Genomic DNA, 19,801 nt, shown 5'->3' with positions numbered 1-19,801 from the left:
CAGGGATGGTCCCAAACGGGCACAGGGATGTTCCCAAATGGGCACAGGGATGCTCCCAAACACACAAAATCACAAATAAAAAATTAAGACAATTATTTTCAGGTATTTGTCCTGCCATATTTGGTGGTGGGACGGAGCCAGTGAGGTTCAGTGTCTGAGCCCATGTTCTGTCCCCAGAAATGAGTCAGAAATGGGGATAAAACAGGAAATACAGCCACCCGATAAAAATATCCTGTAAGAACCCTGGATATAAACACAAAACCATGGCACGAACCAAAACGCTTTGAAACAAACCGCCAGAGCGAGCAGGGCTGGAATTCAGCCCCAATTCCCCCCCAAACGCCATTCCCAAGCCCCGGGAGCTCCTCCCGCCCTGCTCCGTGGGGTGAAGCCAAGCGAGGTCAGCGCGGCTGTGCTGCAGCACGGAGCACGGGACGGGAGCACGTGTAACGCGACACGGTGCAAATCCCACCCAGCCGGGATTCCTGCTCCTCCCGAACGCTTCCCAGAATCCCGGGGCTGCTCCAGGGACAGCCAGGCACGGCACAGCCTCACCCGGCTCAGGAGTCACCACAAAGATTTGATTCAATATCAGCCTCTGCTGTTCTTCAGTTCCAGCATCCCTGTCGTGTCGCCATCACATTCCCAACATTCACCCTGGATAAGGCCAGGGGCTGTCCAGCTGTGGATCAGCACATCTGGAACTGGGCATCACAGGTGGAATCCCTCCTTCAAACCTGACGGGTGCAGGAGGATGATCCCAACAAAGAGTTGGAATAATTAAAAGTTTACTTTTTAGGGAAACAAATAAAATATTCACAACTAAATTGTTTTAAGCTAATTAATAAATTAATGACATCCCTGCAGGGGCTCAGCACAGCCATGGAATCACCCCAAATGTCCCCACCTGCTGCAGGTGACACAGCTCATAAAACACAGGGAAACCAGCCCCAAATGGACAGGAAAAGGAGCAGGGCAGGAACCACCAAATCTCAGAATTATCTGGGTCGGAAGGACTTCAAATCCCACCCAGTGCCACCCTTGCCATGGGCAGGGACACCTCCCACTGTCCCAGGCTGCTCCAAGCCCCAATGTCCAGCCTGGCCTTGGGCCCTGCCAGGGATCCAGGGACAGCCCCAGCTGCTCTGGGCACCCTGTGCCAGGGCCTGCCCACCCTCCCAGCCAGGAATTCCTTGCTGGGAGGAGCCTGAGAAGTGTCCCTGTCCCAGCCCTGCTGTGTCCCTGTCCCAGCCCTGCTGTGTCCCAGCTGAGCTGCCCTGGCCTCTCCAGCTCCGAGCACAGAGCGGTGCCAGCAGAGCCCATGGAACACTGAAAATTCTCGGCCTGGGAGCTGGGGCTGTGTGGGATGTGCAGCCCCCGTGGCTGTCGGGCTCCCTGGGATCTCTCCGGCTGCCACGTTCCCCCTGAGGGTGAGAACCTCCCTGTTCCAGCCTGGGAAGTCAGGCTGGGTTTTCACAGCAGCCCCAGCACAGGCTCCTCATTCCCAGGAGAGGAGGAAGGAAGCTGGAATCACAGACTGGTTTGGGTGGGAAGGGACCCCTGAGATCCTCTGCCAGGGCGGGGCAGGCAGTGGCGATGACAAATTCCGCATCCCCACAAAATCCCGCGTCTCTCCCTGCAGGGTTCAGGAGCTGGGAGCGCTTCCAGCTCCTTTTCCTCATCAATCCCAACCCCGACAGCCTCTCAGACAGGAGGTCAATGTCCAGCTAATGCACTCCAGCAGCAGCTGGGAGCAGGGAATGCTGATGGGAAGGCATTGCGGGAATTCCCAGATTTGTTCCTGCTAAGTTCCAGTCTGACACCTCAAGAACAACCCTGCAATGTAAAACCCCATCTTCCATTCCCTGTTTCCCAGCAAATTCCAGGTCCAAGCTCCCTGTCCACAGCCAGAGGATGGTTTGTGTATTTGTTTAATTTAAATAACCCTTTCCTGCCAACTTATGTCAAGTTATTGGGCTTTATTTTAGTTTTATCTGAGCCTGTGACTGCAGAAGGGCCAAAAACGAGCAACAGCCGTGGTTTGACTCCAGCACCTCAGCTGCAGAGCTGGAAGTGAGGCCAGCTGCAGGTTTGGAGTTGTCATTTCAAGTTCAACGATGATTCAAGGAAAGATTACAGAGACAAAAAAAAACCCCAAAGCCCAAAAAGCCCAAACCAAAAACCCCCCAAAACAAAATTTTAAAAGACTTCAAACCAACCAACCAAGAAAAAAAAAAAAACCAAACCAAAAAAATCTAGAACCAAAACTCAAGAAAAACAAAACCCAACAAATGAAAGCTCCTATTTCTTTACCTTAATAAAAATGGGGAATCTTTTTATTACTTGGTTACCCTGCCATTTCTTTTAAGCAGTAAAAACTACTAAAAATCATCCAACTCCCCGAAAGCTCCCGGGCCCAAGCAGGGCTCCAGGCAGCCAGGGACTCACAGCACTGCCCCTGCTCAGGGTCCAAACCTCTTATGTGCACTCAGCTCATGCTTTTAAGAGAAACTCTCCTAAACTTCCCTGAAGATAAAATTCAAATTACCCGCTTCCCTTCGGAGAGTAAATAACAGCAGGACACAGCCACCACCAAACCCAGGAGTATCTCCAGAGTTCCAAACCAACAGCTCTGGAGTCATTCCCTTTCCACTTTCCGCCTTTACACCCAGCTCAGGAAGGTGCTACTGAACACCAAGGACACAACTCCCAGCGAATTCCCTGCCTGGGAACGTCCAAAAGCTCACCTGGGGAAGGTCAGGTCATTCCTGGCCCCCCACAGTACCTGCCATCCAGCGCCAGGACGAGCCCAGGACAGGGAGCGGTGCCTGGAGCAGCCGGGATCCCGGGTCTGGAGCGTTCCCGGAGCGCCGGGCAGCCCCGGGGGGCACAGCAGAGCCCCGGCCGGGCAACCCCAGGGCACAGCAGAGCCCCCGGGCACAGCAGAGCCCCGGCCGGGCAACCCCAGGGCACAGCAGAGCCCCAGGGCAGCAGAGCCCCACCTCGGGGATGGGCAGCGGCTGCTGCTGGGCTGGGGGCGCGGGGAGGCTCCAGCAGCAGCTGAGGAGCTGCAGGCACCCCGTGCTGGGATTTCCTCTCCCCTTCCTGGGGATCCTTTAGCTCCAGGGAGTTTTGGTTTGTAGGAGGAGCTGCAGGCACCCCGTGCTGGGATTTCCTCTCTCGTTCCCGGGGATTCCTTAGAGGTGCAGGAAGTTTTAAGGTCCAGCCACAAAGTTCCTCCAATACAGACTCTCCTAAACTCATCTTAAAATGTTGGTTTTTTTTTTTTTTTTTTAAATAGGGATAAGAACCACGGAATCCTAAAGTGGTTTGGTTTGGAAGGCTTAAAGCTCGTCCCATCCCACCCCTGCCATGGGCTGGGACATCTCCCACTATCCCAGGCTGCTCCAAGCCCCATCCAGCCTGGCCTGGGACACTTCCAGGGATGGGAGCACCTAAGGAGCAGCATTTTTGGTTGGGTTTGTCCCAGCTACAGGTGTGATAGACACTCCTGAGCTCCTGGGCATGTAGAAGTTGTTCCCAGATGTTGCCAGTTCATGCCACAGAGTCCCTTTGGTGGCAGCATCCTGGCCAGGATGCCCCGGGGACACCCCAGGGACTCCCCAGCACCCCCAGGGGTGTTTTTGGCCACTGTGGGAGCATCATTTGAGCCCAGCACTGGCGAGGCAGCTGCTGAGTGCAGTCTGTGCCTGCACTGAGCCACGTCAGGGCAGATTAAACCAGCTCAGAGGCTGCCTCAGACCCTTCCTAAGCAGCAGCCTTGCTACTCACAGCGATTTTCCCCAGCCCCAAAATAATTTGTGTGGAAAAGGTTGTAAAGCCCGGCCAGCCTGGAGTGAGTGAAATAAATGCCAGGGCTGCTCACGCAGCCCAACGTGTCTGCCCGTCTGGAAGCCTCACATCTCAGCAGATGATTTGATTATCTTGATTATCAGCATCTGCTTTGGTGCCCTGCACTATCAGAGAGGAGCCTTCAGTCTGAATCAGGGCTCCTGTCTGTTCCTCCTGACAGAGCTGTCAGGGCCGGGCTGTGAGGAGGAGGCTGCAGAGCAAAACCCAACTGCCTGGAGCTGCAGCATCCCAGAGCAGCGGGGAAGGAGCCAAAGCCTCGGGAACGGCGGCTCCAGGGGCTGCCCCGGGAGAGCTGCCTGGGAAGGGCCCTTCCTGCAGGGACAGGGATGGGACAGAGCTGCTGGAGCAAAGGAGTTCAGGGGGGACCTTGTGGCTCTGCACAAGTCCCTGACAGGAGGGGGCAGCCGGGGGGGTCGGGCTCTGCTCGCAGGGAACAGGGACAGGAGGAGAGGGAACGGCCTCAGGCTGGGCCAGGGGAGGGGCAGGGTGGGCAGCAGCAGGAATTTCCCCATGGAAAGGGTTGTTAAATGTTGGAATGTACAGCCCAGGGAGGCTTGGAGTGCCCATCCCTGGAGGTGTCCAAGGAATTCCTGGAGGTGGCACTCAGTGCTCTGGGCTGGGGACAAGGTGGGCATCGGGCACAGCTGGGACTCGGTGTCCCTGGACATCCTTTCCAGCCTCAGTGATCCTGAGATTTTGGGACTTTCCAACCATGGTGAGATGTCCAAAAAAATGTTCAGCCACCACAGGCACCTCTCATGGCTCACCTGGACACGGTGGATGCCTTTGGACAGCAGCTCCAGGCTGGGAGTGTTCTGTGCCAGGAGCTCTCTCCACAGGCCTGGATCCCTCCTGTGGGTGCATCCAAGCTGCTGCCCCCAGGGAATGCAGCGGGATGAGGGGTGCAGGGAAGAGCATCGGGAAATTCCAAATTCCGAACTTCCAGAGCTGAAGAGCCGCCGGTGCTGAAGGCAAATCTCTGGATGTTCTCCCAGGATAACACTGCCACGGAAGAACTTCTAACCCTTCTCCTTTTCCCTTTGTGGATTGGAATTGGAAGCAGGAGGTGCTTGCAAAACTTTCCTGCGAAATTAGTCTGACCCTAAAAAATGTGCTTTCCTTAAAAAACCAATTTATCCTTAAAAATGCATTTACCTGAAAAAAATACTTATCTTAAAAAAAACAGTTTCCCTTAAAAAAATAGACTTAGCCTAAAACCAGAACTAAAAAAATGCACTCAAGCTAAAAAATGAACTTATCCTAAAAATTGAACTTACCCTAAAAAATACACACTTCACCTAAAAAGTTACACCCACCCTAAAAATGCAACTTACCCTGAAAAAGTAACTTGCCCCAAAAATTAAACTTACCCTAAAAAATTAAACTTACCCTGAAAAATAGCCTAAAAAGTAAACTTGCCTAAAAATGAAACTCGCCCTAAGAATACCCTAAAGAATGCACTCACCCTAAAAAGGTGGAGTCGAGTCCAAGCTTTTCCTGATGCCCACCTTGTCCCCAGCCCAGAGCACTGAGTGCCACATCCAGGAATTCCTTGGGCACTTCCAGGGATGGGCACTCCAAGCCTCCCTGGGCACTTCCAAGGCCTGAGCACCCTTTCCATGGGGAAATTCCTGCTGCTGTCCACCCTGAGCCTCTCCTGGCCCAGAAGTTTCACCGCTTCCCTCCAAGTACAAAGGAAAGGAGTCGAGAGAACTCCACCTTTTCCAGAAAAGCTGGATGAGACATGCTTGGAGTACCTGAAACACTCCCTGTTAGCCTTTTCCAATAGAATTCCTGGTGCTCCACCGGGAATCTGTTTAGATCCTGCTCCTCCAGGATCATTCCAATGGTATTGATATTTCTGGCATTGATAACAGAGTCAACTTTTCATATCCTAAAAATAATAATAATAATAATAATAATAATAATAATAATAATAATAACTGCACCACAATTACAACAATACTAATTAACTGAAGGCTTCCCACAGATGTTTTCTCCTCATTCCAACTCCTGTTTTCCTCCTGCTCCTCTCCTCAGCTGGATGCAGGATCCATGGAAGTGCCCACCTGGAGAAATCCCCTCCTCCATCCCTTCCCCTCAGTGCAGCACTCTCAGTATCCCGAATTCTGGAGCCCTGTCCTACGGAAGTGCTGTAGGAAAAACGGATCCAAGGCCTGTCCAGCTCTCCAGAGGCAGAGAGGTGCTGGCTGTGCCAGCGGCACTTACAGGATTCCATGGACGCTCCATGGACACAGCCCTTCAGGGAACAGTAATTCCTGCTCCAGCTGTTCCAGGGACAGAAAAAACAACTTTCTCCTAAGCCCAACAACGCACAAAGAAATTTGGGAGGCTCCTAGACCTTCCCAGTATCCTGATTTCCCCAGCTAATCGGCTCCCAGGGCAGGAGATCCCTTCCTGAAGGAATTCCCGGTGCCTTTCCCGGCTGCAGAAGCCCCGAGCCGGGTTTTTGGGACCGGTGGGTGCCGGCCCCGTCCCGCCCTGCTGCGCGTTCCGGCAGCACTAGGTGGTGTTGCAGAGTAGTTCTGTGGGAAATTAGGGAAAAAGCAGGAACTTGGTGCTGTTTCACCTCTTCCCAAGGCTCCAAAAGTTCATTCCAAACGTGCAGCAGGTGGCAGGGATGTTCGGGATCAGTTTTCCAGCCGCCCTCTCCATGGGAGGAGGTGGTTCCCGAGCATCCCTCCGCTCCCCACACACCTGGATATCCAGGTAGGAGTTAAATATCCCTGGACATCAGGAATTCCAGCTGCCTCTCCAGGAAATTATATTTTCTATGGCCTCAGAAGGGTTTGGATCAGGTATTCTCTCCATCCAGTGTTGAAAAAATCCAGGGACAATTCCTTTTACTCCAGAATGTTCCTATATCTCTAAATTTCAGTTTATTTTCTCAGCGGATGGATCAAAAATTAGATGCAATTTCCAATCCTGGATTATCCCTGTCGGAACTCAACCCCCTGAAAGAAAGACAGGAAATTTTAAATCAAGTTTTTTGGTTCAACATCGAAATACTCCAAGCATCCAACTTTTTCAAACAAAAAAAATCTTTCAAATCAAACCATAATTCAAGCATCAAAATATTTCAAACATCCAAATATTTCAAAACAATTCAGCTATTCTGGAAGCTGAAAACACTGCCAGCTTCCGGGGAAATTTGTTTGGATGCATCCAGAGGGAATAGAAACAGACAGGGAAAGGTTGTGGCTATCCCAGATCCCAGCTCCTGCTCCTCCTCCCTGCACTCAGAGGCCACACAGACCCAACGAGGCCAAGAATTCCAAGGCCAAGGGTTGTTCAACATTGGAATGGCTGCCCAGGGGGGTTTGGAGTGTCCCAACCAGTCTCCCTTGCCCAGCCCTGGAGTGTCCAAGGAATTCCTGGATGTGGCACTCAGTGCTCCAGGCTGGGAACAAGGTGGGCATCGGGCACAGCTTGGATTTGATGATCCCAGAGGGTTTTCCAGCCTCAGGGATCCTGGGATTCTGTGCCCGAGCCCAGATCCAATGCTCCTGGTGTAAAACCCCCCCTGATCCCCGAGATTCCCATCCCCGTTTTCCCACAGCTCTGCCCCTGTCCCCCCTCCCACGCCGGACAATCCCGGCTATCCCAGGAATTCACCCCCTGTGCCAAAGGGCTGCTCCTGCCACCCCCACCCCGTGTGCCAGAGGCTCTCCTGCATTTTTCATTATTCCAGGCCCGGAACGAGCCGGGAAGCCCTTAATGAGACATTTCCCCAGCCTCTGGATTTTACACTTCCCGATGCCATAATGAGGCCGAGCTGGAACGAAGCCGCCCCAGCGCTTCCCAGCGCTTCCCGCTCCCACTCCCAGCCCTGCCCTTGGGGTTTTTCCCTGCTGGATGTTGGGAATTTATCACTGCTATCAATAACCCCGTGTCACAGGCAACTCTCTGCCACGCTGCTTTTTTTTTGTTGGAAAGAATTCCTGCCCGTTTTTCTTCAGGAATATTGGGGGATGACTGCAGTCTGATGAATCCAGCAGCAATTCCTCCTTCGCTCCCAGCCCCTCCTGCGGATGTTTCCCACTCCGGAGTCGCTCAAACCTTTATCAGAGAGATTTCAAATGTATTCCCACCTCTTCCCAGGGAGATTTTCCAGCCTGGCCCCACTTCCCACAGAACCCAGCACAGGAAGTTTTGTGCCTCAGCCATCCAGTGATGCCCTAATTAAGGAGAAGCGAGATTTATGGGAAGGTGCAGCTCATCAGGCTGATTTGGGCAGCTGAGGGGCACAAGGTGCTGGGCTCCTTTGAATCCTGGGAGCTGATGGGACTGGTGGGAATTGGCTTTCCTTTGACTATTTTAATGGGATTTATGTTGCTTGTGCACAGCCCTGAGGAAGGGCCGAGGATTTCCATGGATCCAGAGATTTCCCTTCCAGGACACCCCCAGCTGTGTTTCCCTCCCGGTGAGAAATGATGCTGAGGACTCATGGCTGGCTCTGAATCCTCCTCAAAGTGGCCGAATTTTTCAAAACGTGCCCCAAATCCTCATTTTTCAGCCCATTTTCCTGCTGTGTTTTTGTTTGGGACAGCTGAGTTTGCTGTGTGAAGCGCGGGGCCGCGGAGAACTCTGTGTGTGCCCTGCAAACCTCAGTGATTTATTCTGGATTTCAAAAGCTCTGCTCAATTATCTGCAGCCCTCCTGAACTTTCAGCACATTTTTAGGGTATCCCAGCCATTCTTGAGGACTCTTTCCCCTCCCAGATGATTCATTTCTGTGGCTGAGACCCAAAATCTGGATCCTGCGTGTGGCAAACCAGAGGCACCGTGAGGATGAAAATCCTTTTTTTCCTCGCAGTGTTCCCACTGTGGTGAGCACAGGAGCAAAACCTTCCCTCTGCCCTAATTCCAACACAAATGGGAGCTGCTTCCCCGTTAAAGGGAATGTCCCACAGGCCCCACACCCCTCAAACCCCCAGGAGAGCATAAGGAAGGATTTACACCCGCTGGAGTCTGTGTATTAAAAAAAGTCTGATTTTACAGGAAATAGGAGAATAGGAAATAGGAAAATGTCTGATTCTCTAGGAAAACCAGGGAGATTTTAGCATTTAACCATTTTTGCTCCCACATTCCTGCTGCACAGCACTATTCCTACTAAACTTATCCTTTATTTGAAAATCCTTAGGAGAAAACCACTTTTTTTAGAAGGGAAGAGATGTCTGATTAACAGCATTAAACTCCTCTAACATCCCATTTCTTTTCCACCCTCCTGCTGTTCAGGAATGTTTCCCAGCCTCCTGTCCCCATCTCCTGATGAAATCCCCCTGAGTCTCCCTTTCTTTCCCCAATCATCTGCTACAAATCTCAGACTTTTTTAAGTCCTCGCTTTTCCCTGTGGGAATCCTACCTAAGCCTGGTGCAGCCTCTGAATCCTCCCTTTCCCTGTGTAATCCCATCCATCCATGAAGTTCATCCCTTTAACCCCATCCCTGCATCCAGGGGAGAAGTGGGAGGGGTTTGGGAGGAGCTGCTGATCCCTGGCACCGGGCAGGATCCCAGGGGAGACCAAAGCAGCTCCTGGGAATTAATTCCATCGAGGATATTGCTCGGCCGAGTGGGAACTGTAGGGATGGAGGAGGGAAGAAGGAAAGGGTAACCCCAGCAGTAAAAAGGGAGCAAATTGCCCAGGCAGTTTGTCCCAGGAGTGGGATGTCCAGGAAACTCTGAGTCAGGAACGATGGAAAATCTCATTCCCGTTCAAAGGGAAGCACTGGGTGATGGAGGAAGCGACTGCTCAAAGCTGCTGGGAGGCACCGAGCACCTGCCGGGGCAGGAGGAAAATAAATAAAATAAAATAAAATAAAATAAAATAAAATAAAATAAAATAAAATAAAATAAAATAAAAATACAAACCACACAAAAACCACAAAACAAGAAAAACCCCAAACAATAAAAATCCCCAAACCAAAACTAAACAAACAAACAAAACCCCAACCAAACCAACAAATTCCCCCCCCCAAAAGGCCCAAACCAATGAGAAAATTAACCCCCCCCCAAAGAGGACAGGCAGTGCAGAATCCCAGGAAAACAGAGTGGTTGGGATTGAAGGCACCTCTGGAGATCATCCACCCCAAGCTGGATCACCCGGAGCACAGGATCCCACATGGGTTGGATATCTCTGGAGAAGGAGACTCCAAACAACTGGAAAACCTTCTCCAGTTACATCACCAGGATTCCAAGGTTTTTCCATCCTCAGCCCTCACGAGACAATTCCGTGGGCTGGATCTGTCAGGAAGCCAGCCTTGGAGAACCATGGGATGGTCTGGGGTGGAAGGGACCTTCAGGGATCACAGGACCTGACTTGGGCCAAGCTCTGCTGCCCTGGGGGTGCCGGAAGAGTTCAAGTCCTCTGGATGGACAAGGCTGCCTTGGGAACGTCCCAGGTCACCTCTGGGGAAGGCCAGGCGTTGTCACCCTCAGGTGTCACCTAGAAAGTGACACCATTTTCTAAATACTGACCCTTCTTTGTCACCTCCCCCAATGGGTTTTCCTGTTTTGCTCATCATCCATCTACCACAGAGTGTGGCTGTATTCCCATGCCATGCCATGCCATGCCCATCCCCATCCCCATCCCCATCCCCATCCCATCCCATCCCCATCCATCCCATCCCCATCCCATCCCATCCCCATCCCATCCCATCCCATCCCATCCCATCCCATCCCCATCCCATCCCCATCCCCATCCCATCCCATCCCATCCCCATCCCATCCCATCCCATCCCATCCCTCCTGCTGCAGACAGGGAAGAGCTTTGGGAGCCAGTTTGGGATATCCTCCTCTCCAGGGAATTCCAGCTCCAAATCCTGACACGCCCGGAGATCCCAGCACCCCTGGGGCTGTGCTGATACAAACACCACCCCTCGGCTGCATCCAGGTATTCAGGAGCCCTGCTCCTGTTTGTTCGGGTGTCGTATCCCAGTAATTCCGCTCACCCACTCCAGTGACACGGTGACCCCGGCCCAGGGCTGGAGGATCATCTCCTCCCGTCTCAGCCCCTCATCTCCAATTGTCAACACGCTCCCAGCTCGGCCGCTGCCGCCAGAATTGACATTGGAATCCGCAGCAGTATTTGTCTTAGTCCAATATTTGTCTCATTCCCGCTCCTTCCCGGCAGTGTTTGCCTTATTCCCGAGTGGATTCGCTTTCGTGTTTGTCAGGCGCCTTCCCGTTCCCAAAGCCTCGCCCGCCCCGGCTCCTTCTCCCCGCGTCTGTAAATGCCGGAGCGGCGCTCGCATGCGGGATGTGCGGGATGGAATAACGAGGGAAGGGCCGGCACAGGGAATTCCGAGCGGCCGAGCTCCAGCGCTGCCTCCTCCAGCAGCACCTGCGGACAATTCCCTCCCCAAATCCAAAGGGAAAAGGGCTGAGAGACTTTGGGAGTTGTTTGGCAGCAATGAACACCATTCCCAATCCCAGGGATGGAGCAGGACCGGCTCAGCTGGCCCCGGGTTGTCTTCTCCATCCTGAGCTGGAGCAATTCCACCGAGGAAAGGACAAACAGCAACCAAAACTCGGGATCCGGGTGGGATCTGGAGATCATTGGGCAAGGAAGGGGGAAGGAGGAGGAAAAGGGGAAGGAGGGAAAGGTGGAAAGGAGCAGTGGAAAAGGGAAAGAGAGAGGACGACTCAGGAAAGGAAAGAAGGGGGGAAAGGAGGGGAAAGGAGGGGGAAAGGAATGGGGAAGGAAGGGGAAAAGAATGGGGAAGGAAGGGGAAAAGAAGGGCAAAAGAGGGGAAAGGAGGCAGAAAGGAGGGAAAAAAGGAGGGAAAGAAGGGGAAAAGGAGGGGAAAAGGAGTGGGAAAGAAGGGGGAAAGGGGGGGAAGAAGAGGAAAAGAAGGGGGAAAGAAGGAGGGGAAATCTTGGTGACTGGCTGTATTATTTTTATTATTATTATTATTATTATTGCAATTATTATTTCAGGGTTCTGGGATGGCTTCAAGAGAAGGGACATTCCCTTGGCTAAAAGAGTTACAGAGTGAGGAGAAGAAGAGAGAAAATGAGGGACTGGAGAATAGGAGAAAGGTGTGAGCAGCAGGAGGAGTGAGATCAGCCCGTGACTATCACAAAAACACACAAAAATTTACCAGGGCCCCAAATCTGAGGTAAGTACAGACCACACAGAGCCCTGGAGCAGCTTTAACTGTGTTGGGAGAAGCTGGGGAGGGTAAATGCGGAGAGGGGATGAACGAGGTCTGACACAGAGCCCTGGCTGAGGGGAAAGCATTGGAAAAAGGGGAATTGAGAGGGGAATAAAGCTCTTGCAAGAATCCAGACTGCTTCAATACCCACAAATAGCAGGTTTAATCCCTGCTTTATCACAGCCTGGTATTACTGCTCCTGCTCAGGGGTTTTTGAGGTCTCACATGACCTGAGATTGTCCCAGAGGGACCCAGCCACGCCCCTGGCACACCTCAGGCACCATCCCTGGTGTGGGAGACACTTCTCCACATGGCCAGGCTGGGATCACCCAGCCCTGGGATCGCCTGGGATCTGCCAGGACTCCTGGTGTTCTTCCAGGAGCTCCCACCTGAGCCCTGAATACCAGAGAGGATTTCCCCACAGCCTCCTTCCAGCCGGTCTCACCAATTTTCCTGTTGCTGATGTGAACTGGTTGGAGAGGGAATCCCAACCCCCTGCCAGGAGTTGTGGAGAGGGGACAGGTCCCTCCCGAGCCTCTTTTCCCAGGCTGAGCCCCTTTCCAGCCCCCTCAGCAAGGTGGGGGAACAGTGTGGGGACACTGGGGTTTCTGTCACTATGGGCACAAAGCAGGGCCTGCCCTGACCTGGGGCCTCCTCTCTTCAACCTGGATGGGTTTTTCCTGCAGCTTTTTGGGTTCTTGAGCCCAAATGCTTCAGTAATAAGGAAATATTAATGTTATTAACCAGGATTTCCCCCTTTGGGTGTTGTTTAACACCTTTTTCTCTCTCTTTGCCCTCCTCTCATCTCTCTCACTACAAATCATGGCTTGCCTTTCATGCTGAGGGCCAGCCTGGAACGTGGCAGGGAGAATTCACAGGCAGAAATGACAGAAAGCTTCTCCTTGGATATCTGAAATACTCTGTGATATTGCCAGGCTGGAAGTTCTTTTAGGAGTTTTGCTTTAAATAAAAAAATAAATAAAAAACGTTAAAAATCAGCAGTGACCTTAAAGCAAGGAAACTGTGCCCATCGCTCCCTCTCCTGCTTCGGAGGAGCAGCCCTGGCAGCACGGAGCCCAGGACGTCAGGAATTCACAGGCACCAGCATTTCCAGAAGCCTTCTTGGACAAGGTTTCTGTTTAATTGGCTTAAAAAGCCACTCTTCTCCCACACAGGCTCCTGCAGAGCCATCTGTGCCGGGAATTGGCAATCTGGAGGAAGAGTCTGTGAAGGAATTCGCCTGCCTGGCACTGCTGGATGATGGGGGAGCAGAATTCCAGAGGTTGTGCCGAGCCAGGGCCCAGCCGGGAGAGCGAGGCCTCCAAAGGGCACTCGGAATTCCAGCTGTACTGGAAAAGGCCTGGGAAGGGATGTGGGGAAGGACAGAGAGGAAACGCCCGGGGATGGAGGATTTGGGCCCTTTTAGGGTGATTGTGATGAGGAGGTGAAAATTTGTGCTCTGCAGTTCCTGGTTTTCTTCGGAGCGAAGGAACTTGGGAAGAACCATGGACATGGAATTAAGGGTCCAATGGGGAGAGGAGCAGAGCCCCTGAGAAGCCAACGACTGCTTGGTTTCCAAACATTCCCAGATCCAAACCTCTGACAAGCATCCCCAGCGCGTGGAGATGGAGCTCCTGCTCCAGCACACCCAGGCTGCTTCCTGAACAGGAGGGAAAAGCCAAAGGCTGGGAAAAAACCATGGAAAGGAGGGTCCCAGGGGTTTGCCAAGCCCGGGAGCAGAGCACCAGGAGCTGCCAGCAGGAACATGGGGGATTCACCTGGACAGGAGAAGGCTCCAGGGAGAGCTCCGAGCCCCTTGCAGAGCCTAAGGGGGCTCCAGGAGAGCTGCAGAGGGACTGGGGACAAGGCCTGGAGGGACAGGACACAGGGAATGGCTTCCCACTGCCAGAGGGCAGGGCTGGATGGGAGATTGGGAATTGGGAATTGCTGGCTGGGAGGGTGGGCAGCTGGAATTGCCAGAGCAGCTGTGGCTGCCCTTGGATCCCTGGCAGTGCCCAAGGCCAGGCTGGACATTGGGGCTGGAGCAGCCTGGGACAGTGGGAGGTGTCCCTGCCCATGGCAGGGCTGGCACTGGATGGGCTTTAGCTCCCTTCCAACCCAGACCATTAGAGCATTCCATGATTTCCAAGACAGACAGATGTGCTTCCATAATTTTCAGTGCCAAATCTCCACCCCCCAAAGCCGCTGTGAGCCGTGGCTGAGGTTTGCCGGCTCTGTGGGTCCCGGCGTGCCACGGCAGGGTGCACCCGTGCCCCTTTCCCAAGCCGTGTTCCCATTCCATGCCCCCGTGGTGCCGCCCCGGCCCAAGGCAGGGCAAGCACCAGAGCCCTGCTCTCCAGCCCCACCTCTCCCGGACACTACAGGGATAATCAAGGGATAATCAAGGGATAACTCTGTGGTGTTCTCTCAGCCAGTCCATCCCGAGCAGGTTTGGAGCTCTCTGCTCTCCCTAATCAGGATTCAGGGCAGAATTCAGCCTGAATCCCTGCTCCCGAGGCACCCCCTTCCCGTCCCTGCAAGCAAGGGGCTCCAGAAGAGCAGCTCAGCTTCAAATCCGAGAATCCACAGCATTTCTCATCCTCAGGAAAAGGCTTTTCCGTGGTAGCAACAATTTCCAAGGATATTCCCCTCGGGGAGCCATCCTTGCAGCAATATAAATTACTCCAGAGGGGGAATCAGCCCCGGCAATTAAACCTTTTAGAGCAGGTGAGCACCTCCTCCGTATGAAATCCTGGAGGGAAAAGGGCCTCTGGCAGCCCCAGGCACGCAGGGTGCTCCAGTGCCACTAAACACACACAGCCATAATCACAGGAGCTGCCTCATTTCCCCAGGATCTTCCCAGGATCCATCATCTCCCCGCTGATTTGGGACCGGGGACTGCGCTGCCCCCCTTCCCTAACGGGGCTTTGAGCAGGGTTTAACCTCACAAAGGTGATTTGCTCCTGAAGATTTTGTCAGTCAAACCATGCTGGGCATGTGGATCCAGCCCCTTCGGCATTCCTGCTTCTCCCACCTCCCTTTTAGCTTTCCAGGGGATTCCATGGCAATGTGATCCCTGACGGAGCTAAGGGAACAGGGCTTAAGCTAGGAAATGGTATCTTGAAGTTTCTTCAACCTCATTGACCTGGTTCAGCCTGATTTGGGAATAGAGGAAGGGAAAAAAGGGATTGGAGGTGGGAAATAAATGGGAAATGAGGGAATTTGGAAAAATACATCAGCAAAAGCAGCCAGGGAAGAGTGGGAGGAGCACAGGGAGTGGAGCACAGAGACTGCACCCAATGGCCATAAGGGTGCTGAGGGGGAATTGGCCCCACAGTGGGGCTGAACAAAGAATCCCAGGATCCCTGAGGCTGGAAAAGCCCTCCCAGCCCATGGAGTCCCAGCTGTGCCCCATCCCCACCTTGTCCCCAGCCCAGAGCACTGAGTGCCACCTCCAGGAATTCCTTGGACACCTCCAGGGATGGGCACTCCAAACCTCCCTGGGCACTTCCAAGGCCTGAGCACCCTTTCCATGAGGAAATTCCTGCTGCTGTCCACCCTGAGCCTCCCCTGGCCCAGCCTGAGGCCGTTCCCTCTCCTCCTGTCCCTGTTCCCTGGCAGCAGAGCCCGACCCCCCCGGCTGCCCCCTCCTGTCAGGGACTTGTGCAGAGCCACAAGGTCCCCCCGGAGCTCCTTTGCTCCAGGCTGAGCCCCTTTCCAGCTCCCTCAGCTGCTCCTCCTGTGCTTTAATCCCCACTGACCATCCCAGGGATGCCTGGCAGTGTCCTGGATCAGCACCCCAGGCTGAGCACCCCCCTTGAACACACCCTGTGACCCACAGGGAGCAAACCCCAAGCCCTCGTGTCCCCTGGAGCTGGTGGCAGCTGCTCCTAAATCAGGGCAGGTCACCCAGACCCTGCTCTGACGGTGGCACCCCAGGACAGATGAGCTGTGTTTTCCTCCCGTGCCACATTTTTGCAAAATCCCAAAGAGGAGATAAATAAAGGTCCTGTTGCTGGCAGGATCAGCCCATGGATGAGCACAGGTTGAAGTGCCTGAGTTCTGAGGAGATAACAATTACCAGCAAGTCATTACTTACAAACAGGATAATTTTTCAAGCAAGCCTGGATGAATCTGCACATTCCCAGCCGGCAAATAGCTTTGAAAATCCTCTGAGGTGGAAAAAACCATTGTGAATCCTGAGCATATGCTTTGCTCTGAGTGTATTTTAAAAATGTTTGTTTAGGCCGATAAGCTGAAGAGTGAACCAGGGCTCTGAGTGTGGCTGCAGCGGTGCTGAGATGTTTAGCCCGTGGCTAAACAGGATTTTCCTGTTCACAGTTATGATTTCGTGTTTGGCCATAATAAAAAGCCTTGATGAAAAATATAGATGTTCCCAGCGTGAGCACTGTCACATCATTGGTTTATAAATAAACATGGATCGGTTCAAAAAACCTCCTTAAGCACAGTGACCTGCCCATGCAACGCCTCCCACAGCCAGCCCTGTGCTCCCAAGGGACGCTGCAGCTGCTCCAGGGAATTCCAAGGTTCCCTGCCCACAGCAGGGGCTTGGAACTGCAGGGTCTTTTTGGTCCCTGCAGTCCCAAACCGCTCTGGGATTCTGCTGTGGAGGGGAACAGCTTTTCTTCCCAAAGCTCAGGAAGAAGTTCTGGAAATAAAACTTGGACTTTTGGGAACAACAAAACACCAGGGATGGTGGAGCTGTCCCAGACTCCGCAGCCTTTGATGTGGCCCCATAGAAATAAAAAATGGGGCTTATAAAAACCAGGGGGAGTGACTTTTAACATGGGCAGAGAGTGACTTTGGACAAGGGGGAATGGTTTTGAGCTGAAAGAGGGCAGGGCTGGATGGGATATTGGGAAGGAATTGTTCCCTGGGAGGGTGGGCAGGGCCTGGCACAGGGTGCCCAGAGCAGCTGGGGCTGCCCCTGGATCCCTGGCAGTGCCCAAGGCCAGGCTGGACATTGGGGCTGGGAGCAGCCTGGGACAGTGGGAGGTGTCCCTGCCATGGCAGGGGTGGGATTGGGATGGGATTTAAGGTCCCTCCCACCCCAAACCGCTCTGCAGTCCCTGTGCCAGGGGTTTTGTTGCTCTGCCTCCACAGCCCAAGGAACACAGCACAGCATTCCCACCCCTCTGGAGGCACCTGGATGGGACATCACAGCTTTTCCTTGCAGCCCTTCCTTCCATCTCCCACAGCTGCCTTTGCCCAGCTCTCTCCTGGCAACACAACCCCGACAGAGCTAATTCCCAGATTTCCCACTTCCAAGCCCAAATCCCACCTTCCAACCTCTTTCCCCTCCTCCTTCAGGGTGGCTGCTCTTTGCTTGTCACTTCTTTTGCTGGGAAATGTCATTTGTTTACCTTTTCTCCCCCCCAGTGCTGTGAAATGATGGCTCCAGCACCAAGGAGCTGGCAAATGACAACCTAATGGCCAAGCTGAGTGTGCTCGAACAGTAAAAGAAAGAAATCCCTAATCAAAGTCTCTCAAATTATATGGAATACTGACAGCTTTTTACGCTGTTTTAATTAAGTACACTGTAATTTAAACCACTGAACCATAACAACCCAACGTTTAGTGTTATATCCCTGGGAGAACTTTAAAAATATGCATAATTCTGCCTGCAAGGTAATTGAGGGATATTTTTGGGGTGGTGGGGGTAATTAAAGGTTATACAGGAGAGTAATAGGAATTTTACTTGGGTACTGATGGTGTCAGCAACTGTGCTAAAACCTCCTCAGGAAAGTGATTCGTGTGCCTGGCCGAGGCTCCTCCGGTGTTTTTAGTGGCTCGGGAAGGGCTCTGTCAGCTCCTGGATCCCGGGGAGCTGCTGAGGGGCACTTTTCCTGCCATGGCCACCTCTCCCTGGCCCCCACAGCAGAGTGAGCAGGGGAAGGAACTGATTTCTCCCCACGGGCAGGAAAGGGATGGCTCTGTCCTGGCTCATCCCTGGGGCATGGAGGGAGGGACGGCGGGGTTGGGGTGGTGAGGATGGATGAGGGGAGGAAATCGGCCCCCGGTTGTCCCAAAGCAGAGAAGGGTGTCCCAAGCACTGGTAGGGTGTGCCGAGGGATTCCAGACCCACACGGGGATCCTGCCTGGATGCAGAGGAGCCAGCCCAGCCCTGCTCCCTCTGGGGAGGAAGGCTATGGTGTTCAGAGGCTGTGCCATGAGGTGCCGCCCAGTGCACCCTCTGAGGGGCAATATTTGCCACACAAGGCAGCAGGAAAGGCGCTGGCAGCCCCCAAAGCTGCCGGGCTGCAGAGCTGCAGCTGCCACGGGATGTACAGGGAGATTCAATGTGAAAAGTGGAAGATAATGTGCTCACACACTAATGGGCACTGAACTAGACACAGGCTCATTTTTCACATCATGTCATCTCTAAGGTTTGAATAAAAAGTAATGGCGAGAATGAGCCTGGATCTATCTCAGACATTATCATTTGCCTCCTCAGTTTTATTTGTGTTGACTTGTACAGTCTCAGGAGCTGACAGTGTGCGGGCCCCCGGATCAGTGTGAGTGATAATACACAGCACATTACACTGCTGGTGACAGCTCCTGTTCCCCGCGCTGGCATCTGAGCGCCACGCATCTCCCTCCGTCAGCTCAAATGCTGCCAGCTGACAGCAGACAGGAGCTCACCGAGGGGACATCACAAACCCTGTCTGTTATCATTTCAGCAGATAAACTGGAGTTTCCAGGGTATCTTGTTCGGGAAATTAGTGTCAGTCAAACTTTGGGGGATTTTTTTTCCCTCTCTTTTCTTTCCCGCTCCTTTTTTATTTTTTCTTTCAGAAGATAAATAGCTCCGGCACAGGGGCTCTGTTTGTGCTGCTGCACAATCAAAGGCTCATTTGAAATTGGGGGGGGGGGGGAGAAAAAAAAAAATCACCATTTTAAAAATAATAATCCTCTTCTTGTGGCGAGGATAAAGGCAGCGTTTCAGCCTTCATCTGAGCATGACTAAACAGCCCCGTGGCTCGCAGCACTTTCAACACAGCAATACAATAATTTTTTACATCAGATCAGTAATTTTTCCTCTCAAAACATCTTAGATTTCCTCACCAGCCAACAGCCTGAATCCGAAAAGTTGCTGAAGCCATCGCATTCAGCTATGAATCCCTATAACCTGAGACTTCTCAGCTGAACCCTGCACGCTCGGCCCCACAGGCACAATGCTTAATTAAGTGTAATATCCTTATTTAAGGCAGGCAGGCTCTGTAAGCCTGGTAAGTGTTCCAGAAATTATTTTCAGAGATTTCTTAGCTACAGGAATGTATAGGGGAGGAAAAAAATATTACCAAGATAATCTACAGTCTCCAGAGGATCCCTACCTTCCAGAGATATGCAAAAAGCCCCAATTCTTTTGTTTAACCTGGGAGATAATTCGAAACCTGCAGCTAATGAATCCCAGGAGGTGCAAGGGGGTTTGGATTAAGCTCCAATTTGCTAATCCTGCTGCTGGAGGTGGGGGAGGATCCTGGCAGCCCATCCATTCCCCCTGGGCTGGAGCACATGTGGAGCTGCTGCTGCTGCTGGGGGTGTCCTCCCCAGCCCCTCGGGATGGGACAGCAGCAGGGCAGCTCCCAGTCCCATCCCAGTCCCATCCCAGTCCCATCCCAGTCCCATCCCAGTCCCGGGGATGGATGTGGGGAGGCTCCCACCCGGCTGGCACCTCACAGCACCGAAGCTTTAAAGCTGCTGCTCTTCCCCAAACCCAGCGAGCTGCTT

Source organism: Corvus kubaryi, unplaced genomic scaffold (assembly GCF_017639235.1).
Source record: "Corvus kubaryi isolate FWS band 111438036 unplaced genomic scaffold, C.kubaryi_AGA036_p1.0 37396, whole genome shotgun sequence".
NCBI lineage: Eukaryota > Metazoa > Chordata > Aves > Passeriformes > Corvidae > Corvus > Corvus kubaryi.
This window is presented reverse-complemented; position numbering follows the sequence as displayed.